Source organism: Salmo trutta, chromosome 20 (genome assembly GCF_901001165.1).
Source record: "Salmo trutta chromosome 20, fSalTru1.1, whole genome shotgun sequence".
Lineage (NCBI taxonomy): Eukaryota > Metazoa > Chordata > Actinopteri > Salmoniformes > Salmonidae > Salmo > Salmo trutta.
Window position 1 is genome coordinate 38,009,424 of NC_042976.1, and position 14,349 is coordinate 38,023,772.

Genomic DNA, 14,349 nt, shown 5'->3' on the forward strand with positions numbered 1-14,349 from the left:
GATACCTCTTAGCTGACTTATAATCAGAAAATAAACAAGTGTATGGTAGGTGTGTGCATTTTTGAATGAGAGAGAAAGAGAGAGATAGGCGGACTGGGGGACAGATGAATCCGAATCTTGTTTTTCAATTTTGAACATCAGAGAGAATGTTTCTTTAATCAGATCCATTGAGATGTCTAAACAACTTGAGAGATGATGTGTGGGCTCTTATTGTCTTGTGTATTGTGCTCACTCATGGGTTGCCTGATCCAACTTTATATCAGGCTGGGCCTCTCAACGTACAGTAGCCTATTGGTATCCCAGATACCCTGCCAAAGCCAATTATTTTGGATTTGTAATGGTTTATTCACTCACTTAAAAGTTTGAAGTTAACCACAGGAGGTTGGTGGCACCTTAAGTTGGTAGGACTGGCTCATGGTAATGAGTGGAGTGGTATAGCTGGAATGATGTCAAATACATCCAACACTATCACATTTCAGGTAAGACCCAGATGCAGACAACATAAGTAACAACAGTTTATTTATTCAACAGGGGCAGGCAAAAGACAGGTCACGGGCAGGCAGGGGTCAGTAATCCAGATAGGTGGGGCAAAGGTACAGGACAGCAGGCAGGCTCAGGGTCAGGGCAGGCAGAATGGTTAACTGGGAAAACAAGAAAACAGGAACAATCGAGAGACCGGAGCAGAGGGAAAGACGCTGGTAGGGTTGACGAAACAAAACGAACTGGCAACAGACAAACAGAGAACACAGGTATAAATACACAGGGGATAATGGGGAAGATGGGCGACACCTGGGGGGGGGGGGGTAGGGACAATCACAAAGACAGGTGAGACAGATCAGGGTGTGACACAAGACATGGTTTCCATAAATGCCTATTTAATGTGTTGCATCTGAAAAGTGACTGTACGTCTCTGTTCCATCAGCCCAGTCAGGCAATTGCTGTCTCTCTCTCCAACATTTGCGGAGAGTTTCAATATTGAATTGAGCTCTCCACTGTCCCATAGTAACGAACGTGTCGGGACGAGACCGACAGCTTTTCTCAGCCAGTTGAAATCATGATTCAGCTTAATTTTTATGGATATATAAAAAGAAATGTCAATAATAAAACGGAACTAAGTGCAACTAGTTTGCTGTCTTTCCAGCTTCAGTTTGAAGTGATTGCGTTAGCTGTGTAATTAGCTAGCTAGCAGCGGGTAAGAGCCTCTATAGCAACCATTTTTGTTTGCCATAGCAACCTGCCAATCAAACAAACAACCAGTGAACCTTGGCTGGCAACAATGCCAATCAAACGTACGACCAGACGACTTGGGTAGCAACCTCGGGGCTATATCTTCATGGAAAGGATGAAATACTATGAATAAATCCATCAAAATAATGTTTTTAATGAAAATATGTCAACCATTATTGCAATATGTTGATAACCGTTGTATAAAAGTGATATTGCCCACAAAGCCGTGGTTTGGAGGACATATTGTCAAGGTTTGCCGGCCCGCAACTTCGTCTTAGGCCTAACAACACCATGCCAAAATGTCCTCCAAACCACTTCTCTGACATTATCACTTAGCCAATCCACGGTTGAATTTCTATCTGCCTCCAGTAAGTGCATCTTGTGATGTATTTTCTGTGGATTTTACAGGATTAGAAAAAGAGAAAAATAGAGAAGTGAGTGTGTGTGGGTACCATAGTAACAGAGATGAGCATTCCAATTCCAGATGTCTTTGAAAAAGGTACATGTGGATCTGCTTCAAACAAACGATCAGAGAAAAAGAGAGAGAGAGCGAGAGGGTGAGGAGGGGGTGAGAGAGAAGAAGAGAGAGAGACCTCTGAAGTACCCCCTGGTTTTAGCTCTTCTGTTCATCTCTCATGTGAATCAGAAAACACTTCGCCCTGACTGGAAGAGGAGAGCATGATAACATTAATGGAGAGGACAGAAAATGTAGCCTATAGAAAAGGGAGAATTGTAAAAGTCATGTGAGGAAACATACTGAGAATAATTCAGTGTAAAAAGCATAGTGATTCATCAGTCTAATTCACAGGAGGTTGGTGGCACATTAATTGCGGAGAACAGGCTCGTGGTAATGGCTGGAGCGAAATTCGCTCCGTTCCAGCCATTATTATGAGCCGTCCTCCCCTCAGCAGCCTCATCTGGTCTAATTTATATTGTTCTTAGGATATAAATGTATATTTCCTAGTAGGCCTATCTGAGATTGAGGTCAGGTCAGGTATAACAAAGTTCAAAGCAATTGCATTTCTCTGTACCAAAACAGATATCAAATGTATAATAAATAATCGATTCATCTCTACTGAACCTCATTGACACACACGCACACATGCATGAAGAGAAGAGTATGAAGACAAGAGAAACCCAGTGATAGATATATCCTATTATAAGCACATTTAAGCCAGCTTGGCTCATTGACTTTCACTGATGTCGATGACTAACAGGTTGAACAGTAATAGACTGTATTGTGGAGCTATTTCACTGTTTCAGCAGCGGCTTTCAGCATGTGCTTTGCATTCATATTGGAGGCCGAATACAGTCACCATTTACAGCACTTGAAAAAACATAACTACCCCGTTATTTCCCTTTCTGTTGCCAGTGTCAATGTGCTTCACAGACAGTGCCCAATGTCAATGCCGCTTTTGTACCTCAAATGCTAACGCTATTTTGGGGCCATTAGAAAGCGCTCTTGGGCTCCCTCCCCACCCTGGGTAAGGCATTATAGCCAGCCCAGAGAAAACACAGTTAGCGGGCGCCAGTCAGCCTGGCTTATTATCAGCAGCCAGCTGGTCCCATGGAGTGCCCACTTCACCCCTTAAAGCGGCCTTCATTCAGGTACAAACGTCCTGTAATGTGTGCGCCCCCACTCCCTCCACTTCCACACCATCTGCTATCAATTATGCTGATTTGTATCTTTTTAACAAGGGGCTTAAACAGTGGTTTATAACTCGCAGGCATGGATGAGGATAAAATGGGAAGAGGGGTAGGGTGGGGATGAGGTGGAGGAAGTGTGACTGACTGACTCTGGTGTGTCAGCCAGCTGTAAGTCAATTTGTCCCCCAAGTTACAAGGTGTAATTCATACCTGTAGCTGTAAATCATTAAGGGGTTCAACACTGAGGGATTTTCTCACCAGGCATGATAATTGAAAGAAAAAGACAGTGTATTACACTGAGTGTACAAAGCATGACCTAGACTGACCAGGTGAATCCAGGTGAAAGCTATGATCCCTTACTGATGTCACTCAATACATCCACTTTAATCAGTGTAGATGAAGGGGAGGAGACAGGTTAAAGAAAGATTTTTAAGCCTTGAGACAATTGAGACATGGATTGTGAATGTTTGCCATTCACAAGGTGAATGGACAAGACAACATATTTAAGTTTCTTTGAACATGGTAGTAGGTGCCAAGAACACTGATTTAACTGTGTCAAGAACAGCAACGCTGCAGGGTTTTTCATGCTCAATAGTTTCCTGTGTGTATCAAGAATGGTCCACCATTCAAAGGACATCCAGCCAATTTGACATAACTGTGGTAAGCATTTGAGTCAACGTGGGCCAGCATCCCCTTGGAATGCTTTCGAGACCATGTAGAACCCATGCCCTGACAAATTGAGTCTGTTCTCAATAATAGGAAGGCATTCCTAATGTTTTCTATACTCCGTGTATATAATTTTAATTAAAAAAATTATTTCACCTTTATTTAACCAGGTAGGCCAGTTGAGAACAAGTTCTCAATTTACAACTAAGAAAAACAAACGTAAAGTCAATAACACTGTCACAAGTGTCAAAGAGATGAGACCAAGGCGCAGCAGGTACCGGAATACTCATACTTTAATTTATTATTTAAAGTGAGTAACGGGAAAAACAAGAAACAGAACGACAGCTAACAGATTTGCAGGCTAGACAAACAGCAGTGCAAATACAACTACTCACAAAAACCCAAACCAAACACACACCTATATATAGGACTCTCAATCAGAGGCAACTTGAAACACCTGCCTCCAATTGAGAGTCCAACACCTAAACATAGAAAAACTAAACTAGACAGAACGTAGAAATACATACAAAACACAAACCCTCTGCCACGTCCTGACCAAAACTAATACAATTACTCCCTCTGCTGGTCAGGACGTGACAGTACGGGCCGCTCTGGCAGCTCCGGGCAGACTGAGCTCCTGACAGGCGGGCGGCTCTGGCGGCTCCTGACTAGCGGGCGGCTCTGGCGGCTCCTGACTAGCGGGCGGCTCTGGTGGCTCCTGACTGGCGGGCGGCTCTGGCGGCTCCTGACTGGCGGGCGGCTCTGGCGGCTCCTGACTGGCGGGCGGCTCTGGCGACTCCTGACTGGCGGGCGGCTCTGACGGCTCCTGACTGGCGGGCGGCTCTGACGGCTCCTGACTGGCGGGCGGCTCTGGCGGGCTCCTGACTGGCGGGCGGCTCTGGCGGCTCCTGACTGGCGGGCGGCTCTGGCGGCTCCTGACTGGCGGGCGGCTCTGGCGGCTCCTGACTGGTGGGCGGATCTGGCGGCTCCTGACTGTCGGGCGGCTCTGGCGGCCCCAGACTGGCGAGGCTGGGTTGACGCACTAGATGCCTGATGCGTGGGGCTGGTACAGGATGTGCCAGTCTGGGCACACGCACCTTAGGGCTAGTGCGGGGTGCGGGAACAGGCCGAGTCAGACTGGGCTGACGCACCTCAGGGCTAGTGCGGGGAGCTGGCCTGGGGCTCCATCCTCGCCCCGCCAAACTGCCCTTGTGCCCCCCCCCAAATAATTATTGGGGCTGCCTCTCGGGTTCCCTTACCAGCCGTGTTCCCCGGTCCTCGCCAGATATCCTCCGCTGCTTGGTCCTGGTATGGTGGGTAGTTCTGTCACAAGTGTCGAAGAGATGAGACCAAGGCGCAGCGGGTACCGGAATACTCATACTTTAATTTATTATTTAAAGTGAGTAACGGGAAAAACAAGAAACAGAACGACAGCTAACAGATTTGCAGGCTAGACAAACAGCAGTGCAAATACAACTACCCACAAAAACCCAAACCAAACACACACCTGTATATAGGACTCTCAATCACAGGCAACTAGAAACACCTGCCTCCAATTGAGAGTCCAACACCCAAACCTAAACATAGAAAAACTAAACTAGACAGAACGTAGAAATACACACAAAACACAAACCCGCTGCCACGTCCTGACCAAAAGTAATACAATTACTCCCTCTGCTGGTCCGGATGTGACAAACACAATAGCAAAATCTATGTACAGTGTGTGCAAATGTAGAAGATTAGGGAGGTAAGGCAATAAATTGGCCATAGAGGCGAAATAATTACAATTTAGCATTAACACTGGAGTGATAGATGTGCAGATGGTGATGTGCAAGTAGAGATACTGGTGTGCAAAAGAGCAAGATGATAAATAACAATATGGGGATGAAGTAGTTGGGTGAGCTATTTACAGATTGGCTGTGTACAGGTACAGTGATTGGTCATCTGTTCTGACAGTTGATGCTTAAAGTTAGAGAGGGAGATATAAAGTCTCCAGCTTCAGTGATTTTTGCAATTATTTCCAGTCATTGGCAGCAGAGAACTGGGAGGAAAGGCGGCCAAAGGAAGTGTTGGATTTGGGGATGACCAGTGAAATATACCTGCTGGAGCGCATGCTATGGGTGGGTGTTGCTATGGTGCCCAGTGAGCTGAGATAAGGCGAAGCTTTATCTAGTATAGACTTATAGATGACCTGGAGCCAGTGGGTTTGGCGATGAATATGTAGCAATGGCCGGCCATCGAGAGCATACAGGTCGCAGTGGTGGGTAGTATATGGGGCTTTGGTGACAAAATAGGATGGCACTGTGATAGACTACATCCAGTTTGCTTAGTAGAGTGCTGGAGGCTATTTTGTTAATGACATCACTGAAGTCAAGGATCGGTAGAATAGTCAGTGCGGGCAGCAATCGGTTGAAGAGCATGCGTTTAGTTTTACTAGCATTTAAAAGCAGTTGGAGGCCACGGAAGGAGTGTTGTATGGCATTGAAGCTCGTTTGGATGTTTGTTAACACAGTGTCCAAAGAAGGACCAGATGTATACAGAATGGTGTTGTCTGCGTAGAGGTGGATCAGAGAATCACCAGCAGCATATTAGAGAAATATCACTCCTTTTGGAACTAATTTAAGAGATGATGGAGGCAATACATGTTCAATCTCGTACAGGCTTAACTGAATGGAGACGGAATGCAATATGAAATATATTAAATAGTTTGGTTATTGGCCTCGTCTCCAAGGGAAGATCTTCGGAGCCAGATGATGTGATGGCAGGTAGCCCTATGCTGGGAGAAAGGAGTCCCAATGAGGGGCCTTATAAGGATATTATAGCTGGTGGTGTTGTGGAGGTGGAGGGTCGTCGGTAGCTTTTGCTGTAACACAGCAAATAAGAGAACATGGGTATGTTTGACATATAAATATATCCCGAGATTTAGACCCATAGGTTGAGAGCGAGAAAGTTGATAATTGCTAGGGTGAGCCCATAGGTTACATCAGCAAGCATGAGGACTGTGCATTATTGTGCTGTGCTCATAGGTTATAAGGTAACTAGATAAGGCTAATAGAAACAAGTAGGAGAGATATGACACTATGCTAATGATGATTGCATTTGTAACCTCTAACATATACATTCCCACTATGCACACAGAATAGGAAACAATGTGAATTACATTATGCTTGCTGTGTTAGCCTTCCCTGTAGCTCAGTTGGTAGAGCATGGTGTTTGCAACACCAGGGTTGTGGGTTCGATTCCCACGGGGGGCCAGCACAGAAAAATAATGTATGAAATGAAATGAAATGTATGCATTCACTACTGTAAGTCGCTCTGGATAAGGGCGTCTGCTAAATGACTAAAATGTAAATGTGTTAAGTTAAAGCGAGCATTCAGACCAGCCTCACTGATTGAACTTTCGTAAGCTACTTTTCTGTGAACCACACTTGTGTGATTAATTAATGAATGAATTAATTCATTAATTAATATAGCAACATTTAAGCAGTCCCCCTTATGGAATCGTCATATACCATTTGTATTAAATATAAATCATATCACAGCTACAACTATCATTCCAAGCTACAAAGAGTATGTTCACACAATAAAGATGACCTGGGATGGTCACCTGCCTCCAGTGTAAAGTGATCGGTATTCATGCCAGCCCTCGCCTGAGCCCTTCTCACAGACAACACACTGCTAATTCAATCTCTCCAACAGGACGAGATAGTAGAAGGGATGCTACTGAAACAACAGATAAACAGTGACTCATATCCTCATAGGCCTGGAAATTAATTATGATGCTCTTGTATCTGTTAGTTACGACTCAGTGCAATCCATCTCCCTCTTTGTATTGTGGCCCACCAACGAACTTGGCAGACACATCAGGGATATTTCTCATCTCCGGCATTCCTTCATTTAGATGAAAGGGCAGTAGAAATGCCAAACTGCTACACAAGGTCACTGGAGAAATTGAGGAAAGAAAGACAGAGAGAAGCATTGATATTCTCCTTTCGACAACTTTTAAATGGCAAAAAGAAAAGGCCTGAGGAGGGCAATGAACTCATGAACCAGGAACCAGGCATGGAGTATACTGGAAGTGGAGTAGCCCACCGAAGAGAAGACATGTAGCTGTCTGTATACCTTGCAGCTCTCTTAGGTTCAGCTGACCTCTAAACTCAACAAAAAGATTTTCTGCTGAGCGTAGCCAAGGTGAGGTGATTGAGCGTGGAGAGGACACATGCTCAGGCAAAATGGCTGTCACTATAGCCACCATGACAAGCCTCACACCTCCCTCTCCCCACACCCAGGCACCTAGGTGCACACACACACACACACCCCGACCAAATAACACAGCCAAAGTGCTAGTTACAGTTATTGATCGAACCAATACTCTTTCGGGTGAAAGTTTTCATGTCATGTCTTTTATTTCTTTGTGTGCTTTTATTTCTCTCCGAGACAGATTGTAAACTGTTCTGGCAGCCAGCATTCCCAGTAGACTTGCTTGACGAGATTGATCGTAACTATCATTATTTCATTGCCAGTCTTAAGCCTAAAGACCAAACACCAAGGATAATTGCTAACACGATATTGATATATCATAACCGATATTTGTAGGTGTTGTCTTGGGTTACGTTCCAGTGACGTGTGTGTTATTGATGTGTAAATAACTCACCACTGAGACTCAGTTAGTGACAGACTTTCGCAGAGACACTCAAACACAATTATTTTAAATGGATGATAGATAGATACATGCAACGTTTCGTCTAAGATGTGCCCTTGCACGCAGCTCCCCCGGTCACGCAACTTTCTAGAGTTTTCCCCGTTAGTTAACGGGGATACTCTTAAGGATCGGCCACCTTTTTACATTTTTCCGCCTAAAATGACATACCCAAATCTACCTGTTCGTAGCTCAGGCCCTGAAGCAAGGATATGCATATTCTTGGTAACACTCGAAAGGAAACACTTTGAAGTTTGTGGAAATGTACAAGTAATGTAGGAGAATATGACACATTAGATCTGGTAAAAGATAATACAAAGAAAAAAACGTGTGTTTTTTTGTACCATCATCTTTGAAATGCAAGAGAAAAGCCATAATGTATTATTCCAGCCCAGGTGCGAATTAGATTTTGGCCACTAGATGGCAGCAGTGTATGTGCAAAGTTTCAGACTGATCCAATGAACCATTGCATGTCTGTTCAAAATGTTGTATCAAGACTGCCCAAATGTGTCTAATTTGTTTATTAATAACTTTCATGTTCAAAACTGTGCTCTCTCCTCAAACAATAGCATGGTATTATTTCACTGTAATAGCTACTGTAAGATTAGAATTTAAGCTTTCTGCCAATATCAGATATGTCTATGTCCTGGGAAATGTTCTTGTTACTTACAACCCCATGCTAATTGCATTAGCCTACGTTAGCTCAACTGTCCTGCAGGGGACCCACCAATCCTGAAGAAGGTTTACACTATTAACTTTTCTCTTTACTGTGAGAATTGTGATCAAATCAATGCAATATTAGCCACTTTCAATGCAACATACGGAAACAAAACAAACTATCAGAGCGCATCGGAGGAGGATTCTATTGCATTGACAGGTAGGACCCGGTGCGGCATAACCAATCAGCGCTGCAGTAGGCCTATATGCAAATAGATCATTGCCATATATGGATTTGTGCCATTCACTTTGAACTGGACTGTTTTACAGCATGAGCAGTCACGATTATTATTCTCTTGTTTTGAGATCAAGCGAGAGCTGCATGTAGTCACGTTTGCACATTTGTTCATAATCTTTGCTAGTTAGTGAGTTATTAGCCCAGTTATAGCTAATTTGTAGTCAGAAATGTGGGAGTGATTTCTTCCTACAAGAGCACAAAACGTGAACATTTCTAGCCATCTTAGAAAAGCGAGTCAGGTAAAAAAAATAATAGTTTTGTCTTAAAGTGGCAGTGTTGTATTTTCAGACAGGCTTGAATAATCATAGTAGCCAATAGGTAGAGGGCAGCAAAATTTGTCTGATTCAATGTAATAATGGAATGGGAATAAAATGTATTTTATTTTGTGAAGTGGTTTCTTGCATCAATAACACAATAAAATGTTCAGTCACCTCCTCATCTGAAGGAAAGTGGATAATCAGGTTAATGTCAAGCCCTACATGTTTTTTCAAAAGTCTCATGGAACGTAGACCTGCATTGAACACCACACATTGGCTGCTAACTATTTTCATGTTAAAATGTTATGTGATGCATTTTATCCATTGTTGTTTATGTTAGGACACTCTGGTAGACCTACATTATGATCAAATTGCCACAGTAGCCTCACAGAAAATGCACACCGGCAACATTGCCACCAGCCCTTGTAGATAAAGTGGTTGGTGGAGGAAGAGGATAATTAGAATGTGTGTGTGTGTGTGTGTGTGTGTGTGTGTGTGTGTGTGTGTGTGTGTGTGTGTGTGTGTGTGTGTGTGTGTGTGTGTGTGTGTGTGTGTTTGTGTGTGTGTGTGTGTTTGTGTGTGTTTGTGTGCGTGTGTGCGTGTATGCATGTGTATGTGTGAGTGTGCGTGTGTCAATGCACGTGTGTGTGTGTGTGAGTGCATGCATGCGTGTGTTTGAGCATGTGTGGTTTGATGAGGGGTGTGTGAGGAGAAACTACCTCAGCAGTGGAAGGAAGGTGGTGAGATGTGTAACACCACAGGCCCAGCGTGAGAGTGAGAGATGGGGGGGAGGAGAGAGAATGTGAGCACCTTCGCTACACAATTCCCCTAATTAATCAGATCGCTAATGAGTTTGCCTTCACCTGATTGGCTAGCATCAGCGTGACTCACAGAGGAAGGGAAAGAGATGTTTGACGAGTCTCTGACAGTTGTCAATGCTGGTTGTCAGGGACGATGTGTGATGACTGGATGAAGAGCCAATGAAGATTCCATATGGACTACAGAATGTGCATCAGAGCAGTAACACATTCTCTGCCAATGTTAGGAGGGGTACCCTCAAGGGGCGACATTATCATATTAGAATCAGGCTTCATAGGGTTGTTCTATTGCTCGTGCAATTATGTGCAAGGACGTCCGACGGAAAAAATGGTGTTCGTTGTTTGATCTAAAGTCTGTTGTTATATTATCGCAAACGGACATGGTAGTTTCACCACTACGGACTCCAGCTACTGTATAAGTAACGTTAAACATTGGCAATCAGTTTTCATAGTGTCAAATACAATAGCAGGCTATCACACACACACAAACGCATAGTGGTGTAAAGTACTTAAGTAAAAATACTTTATAGTGCAACTTAAGTCGTTTTTGGGGGTATCTGTACTTTACTATTTATATATATTTTTTACTTTTACTTTTAATTCACTACATTCCTAAAGAAAATAATGTACTTTTTACTCCACACATTTTCCCTGACACCCAAAAGTACTTGTTACATTTTGAACGCTTAGCAGGATTTATACTTTTACTTTTGATACTTAAGTATATTTTAGCAATTACATTTACTTTTGATACTTCAGTATATTTAAAACCAAATACTTTTAGACTTTTACTCAAGAAGTATTTTACTGGGTGACTTTCACTTTTACTTAAGTCATTATCTATTACTCAAGTACTACAATTGGGTACTTTTTCCACCACTGCAAACACACACACCTGACAGAAAATAATAACAGGTGAGATTGTCCAGAGGTAAATAGAATTGGCTTCTTAGACGTTGGAAAGAATCTCCCTCAAGTGATTGCCTGCTCTGTAACTCTGCTGGGATCTGAAGTGATATTGCACACACGCACTCAGAAGAAAAAAGGCAACTTAAAGAAGAAAGAAACGAGTAGTACCTCCGTCACCTCAACAACCTCCATCACTCCCTCTATCCACCCCTCCATCCCTCTCTCTATCACCACCCCCAATGCCAGAAAAATAACAAAAAAGCAATTTCAACTGTAATTCAACAACAACACCAATAATCCTCAACTTTATTCTCCTGGGGAACAGGTGTGGGAAAATGGATTCCTCCTGAAGACAGTGAAGGATTGTGGTATAGAATTCTGAGAATGGTGTATGTTGAGAATGGTGTAAAGCGATTTTGGGTCCTAGAAAAGTGCTAAATAAATACCATGTATTATTATTATTATTATAATTTATACCACATTACTGTTGAATCCTCTTTTCTGATTGGCTAGAAGTGGATTCTAGAGTGGTCATTAAAACCAGGTATAGAGGGCTTGCAGTTGCATCACAAATCACCTAGCAACTACACCAGGCACCATGTTGAAAGACCAGAGTCAGTCTGGCTGCGTTTTGCTGCCACAGAAAACTTCACACAGATTACTCATTATTTAGTCTTTCTAAGGTAAATATATATTTTTTAATGATAAAACACAATGTATTATTATTAGCTAGCTAGCTAACAGGAACTTAGTGTTCAGGCTAACTCAAATGAGCTGCTAACGTAATGTTTGCTAGCTAGCTAGCTAGCTTTACATACTGTATAGCTAAGTGAATGAAATATCACCAGCTAGCTAACTTCATATTAGCTAGTTAGCTAGCTATCTTGATGTTTTTATCATTGTAACGCTAAATGCATTTGTAGATAGGTAGCTAGCTAACAGCTGTCAGAAAATGGAGCAGTGTACTCTGGATAGGGCAGGTGTCACGTCCTGATCTGTTTCACCTATCTTTGTGATTGTCTCCACCCACCTCCAGGTGTCACCTGTTTTCCTCACTAGCCCCGGGTACTTATTCCTGTGTTCCCTGCTTGTCTGTTGCCAGTTCGTCTTGTTTGTTATTCCGTTCTCCTGCTTTTTTCCTTCTCGCTGTTTTTGCTAGTCCTCCCGGTTGTGACCCTTGCCTGTCTGGACTCTGAACCCACCTGCCTGACCTTGAGCCTGCCTGTCACTCTGTACCTCCTGGACTGACCTTTTTGATATTTTGCCTGTCCACGACCATTCTCTTGCCTACCCCTTGGATTATACTGAATATCAGAGTCTCGAACCACCTGCCTCCCGTGTCTGCATCTGGGTCTCACCCTGTGGCCTTACAGCAGGTACCTTTGTAGGAGGACATTATGAAGAAGAGATTCTCCAGTTCCAGTACCTAGTGAAAAAAACAGAAGACTGAACAATGTAACAACATAATATTCAGCGCTGTCTTATTTGAGTATAACGCAGCTTGTTTCTTTGTGATGTTTTCTGTCTTAAGATACAGAGCACTTTGAAACCCTGTCTGCAGATGAAGAGGTCCCAAGGGGACCGGAGTTGGGAGCCACTGGCCTACAGAATGATGGCATTTGCAATGTCTCCATAGACATTGTGCATCTGAAGCAGAGAATAGTACATTGTTTACATATTGTTGAGCTATATCTTCACAATTTAAAAAAAATACCAGTACTCAATGTATATGAGGCTAATCATTATACTAGATTTTGTACATCCCTTGTGCTGACATGACATTGTTAGTGTAAATCCAACCCTTGTAGTCTATGTAGTGAAATGTCTGGAAGCAGGACATGACGGGATCCTTTTCTTAAAACATACGCACAACAACTACTACCCCCAAGTTCAATACCAGATACTTTTCTCCCAGAAGGTCTGAGTGGCACTTGGAGGTGCCACTGTGATAATGAAGATGGTTTGCCTAAGACTACCACAACAATTACATTGTCTATGATAAATGTTTTTAAATTGTAAAAGAAGAAAAGTTAAGCTATAAGAAACAACATTTTACTCAATGGGGAAAGGCAAAGATGACAAACAAAAATATGTTTTGTTCCACCCATACAAGCACAGTATGTTTACAATATCATAAACAATAGTATTTAACATGTTGCTCCAAATTGCATTTTATATATTCATACGGTTTAAATGTTTATCAAAGGCCACATTTTTTCAGTGCCAAGGAAAGAAACGTATCTGATAGCCTATAGGCCGATGCCACTACGCGCTCATCAATAGCCTAAATTATGACTATCCAAACTACTCATCACATTAGGCATAGTAGGCTTAACTTAGTTTGCAAATGTGATGATTTGTTATAAAAGTGCATTTTATGGTGAACAAATAGCTTCCCCAAAACTTGAAACTCATGCAACGCCTATGCTATCTAGCTAGCTAATGTTAGCTAACTTAGTCTTGTCGTTAACACCTGGTCAGCATAACAGCTAAACTAAACTCAAAATCGATCAGACTTACCAGTGGGTTCATGTCTTGATGGGAAAAACTATTTATTTGCTTTTCTGACAGTTCTTCATTCTTATCTCCTGGGTGTTTCATGATTATGGGTAATATGTAAAAAATTAATTGTAAAACAGTTGTCTTTCCTGCTTGTTAGAGCAGCCAAATACTGTACTGAAATTGACCTTGGTGATGAATCAACTAGTTTTAGGCACTGTTATCATGCAGCTTGGGGAATCCGTTTGGGGGCTCTCTTTCGTATCGTCTGAGATTCCCATAGATTGGAAAGCTGCCGCGGTCATCCCCCTCTTCAAAGGGGGAGACACTCTAGACCCAAACTGCTACAGACCTATGTCTATTCTACCCTGCCTTTCTAAGGTCTTTGAAAGCCAAGTTAACAAACAGATTACTGACCATTTCCAATCTCACCGTACCTTCTCCGCTATGCAATCTGGTTTCAGAGCTGGTCATGGGTGCAGCACAGCCATGCTCAAGGTCCTAAACGATATCATAACCGCCATCGATAAGAGACATTACTGTGCAGCCCTATTCATTGACCTGGCTGAGGCTTTCGACTCTGTCAATCACAACATTCTTATTGGCAGACTCAACAGCCTTGGTTTCTCAAATGATTGCCTCACTTGGTTCACCAACTACTTCTCCGAAAGA